Raw genomic sequence first — 2,477 nt, forward strand, 5'->3', positions numbered from 1 at the left:
TTGCCAGTGGATCTGATAACAGGACACCCACCTTATGAAGAGTTGCCTGAAAATGTGTCAGAATTCGTGAAAGTGTTATCAGAAAGGATGGATAATATTCACCAACAGGTGCGTTCAAACTTAAAAACGTCTGCTGATTCGATTAACTTATGTTATGATAAGAAGTCTACTGAAGTCAGCTTTATACCCGGAGACAATGTGTGGTTGTATAATCCCAGGAAGACCAAAGGGAAGTCTCCTAAGTTGTCATTTCCATGGGAAGGCCCATATGACATAGTGGATTGTCTCTCAGACGTGACTTTCCGGATTAAATGTGGTCGGCGAGGTAAGCCAAAGGTGATGCATGCGAACAGGCTTTGGCGTTATCATGGTCCAGGACATTTCAGTTAGAACGAAAGGAACAATGGAACAAATGACGCTGCTGAAGACATGTCACTTGAACAAGCCACTGTCGAAGAAGAAACTCTAGCCAGTTTAGAGAAGGGAAACAGTGAGGCCCTTAATGAAGTTACTACCACTGATGTGACTGTTACCGATGATAGGACATTTCCTGATGAAGCAGATGAATCTCACGTGAAGCAGAAGCCAACGAGACGGAAACCAGTACTGAAGAAGATACGTCCCGTAAAATTAAGAGACTTTGTTGAATTTTAATTTTGTGTTTGTAAATTCTGTACATTTAATTAAGTTATTGTTAATTATCTATTGGTTTAATGTAAGTGGCTATTGTTCGGGATGAACAATACTAAGGAAGGGGCAGTGTTACGCAGCGGAAGTCACGTGACGCTGGTAACACGTGATGAGTTTCTAGAACGATTGGGGAACATCGCGAATAATCCAGTATTTGCTAGGCGCCCTCTATTTTAGTATATAAGCCGGCAAATAAAGTGACGGCATAAGAGATAATAGCAGACAGAGAGATTGAAGATATAGACGGACAGTTGAGTCAAGCACGGTAGTAAGTAAAGTGAGTGAATCTTTCTTTGTGAATTATAGCGTATGTTTAAGTTAAATTGACTGTGGAAATTAAGTGTATTGCAAAGTTGAGTTGAGAAAGAATAAACTAGTTTTATTTAAGAAAGGACTTGTGTCGCTAAAGTTTCATGCGAAAGAAATTATACTGAAAATTAATAAACTAAAAGAGACGTAATAATATCTTATTATTTCAGGTACAGAAGATTGGCTTTAAAATTTCATCCACAAAGAAATAACGTTTCCAATAGTGCTCACATATTTAGACAAATCTCTGAAGCTTATGACGTTCTGAGTGTAGGTAAGTACATGATATGTTGAAGGTAAATATAATGGGGACTCTGACTTCGAGTTTAAAAGATCATGTGCTTTTATTAAGATTCTTCATATTTGATCCATAAAAATAGGCCATTTATAAAAATACGACCAGCTATTTTTATGCATGTTAATCCAAGTACAAGTTGCGAGTGTCATTAAGAAGTTAAAATGTTCCTTTCTATATATTTATACGTTAACAGACTACTTTATTGAATCCCTCACGTCTGCATAACACACCATTTATTGTATGTGATATGATGAACGACTTTTTGAGTACCATAAGTGTATAATTTATATTCAACCTTCCTACTACCACGTTCTGAAACCCAACCTAAAACAATGTAGCAGGTGGCTGACGTTACTGCTGTGATGCAGAGGTTGACACAACAGCACAAGTTAAAACATTTTTGTAGTAAAGTAAGCAAAAAAAAAGAGAGCTTTACTCCTGAGATGATAATAGAAAATAAAAATCAACCAACGTTGTACTGTTGCGGCTTCATCACGGTTAGTATCCCCTGATGAAACAGCAATGGCGAAATGTTGGGCTGCATTGAAAAGACAAAACAAACCTGGAGAGTAAAGGTCGCGTTTTTTCCTAACTTTAATATTGCCTAAGTCCCTTTAGTATGCACTACAGATTTTGAAATACACAAGTATAAAATGTGCTCTATTGTGTCCATCGTTTGACAACACTGGGTAATGTTTATTGAATAGCATATCGAACCATAAGTCTTGTCCATATATTTTAGCGACTAACACTTATAGATGATGGTGTTACGTCTGTTAGATAAACAAACCGTGTGTATGGTAGGTTTAGTGAACCACGTGCACCAATGATGGAGTGAACCACATATTTAAATTATTTAGTATATCTGTGTTTGAATGTTAACAAAACAATAGACTGTGATTTTGTGTAGTATTAACGACGAACATTGTTTTAAATACTATTTATAATAAGGCAAGTTTATAATAAGATTTTGAGCAATCTCCCTTATCTCATGAGGTAATTTTAAAAATATTATATTGTTGCGTCAGCGAGATCACGTGACTATTACCACGCCACCTGCTTTCTAGAACTATCCTGTACCTTGGCGAATGATCTAGCATTTACTAGAAATAGGGTAGTCTGGTATATAAAAGAGGGTGACAACGTGACGGGAATATAATGTGTGTGTAGGTAGTGAGTA

This window comes from Limulus polyphemus, unplaced genomic scaffold, assembly GCF_000517525.1.
Source record: "Limulus polyphemus unplaced genomic scaffold, Limulus_polyphemus-2.1.2 Scaffold1481, whole genome shotgun sequence".
Classification (NCBI taxonomy): domain Eukaryota; kingdom Metazoa; phylum Arthropoda; class Merostomata; order Xiphosura; family Limulidae; genus Limulus; species Limulus polyphemus.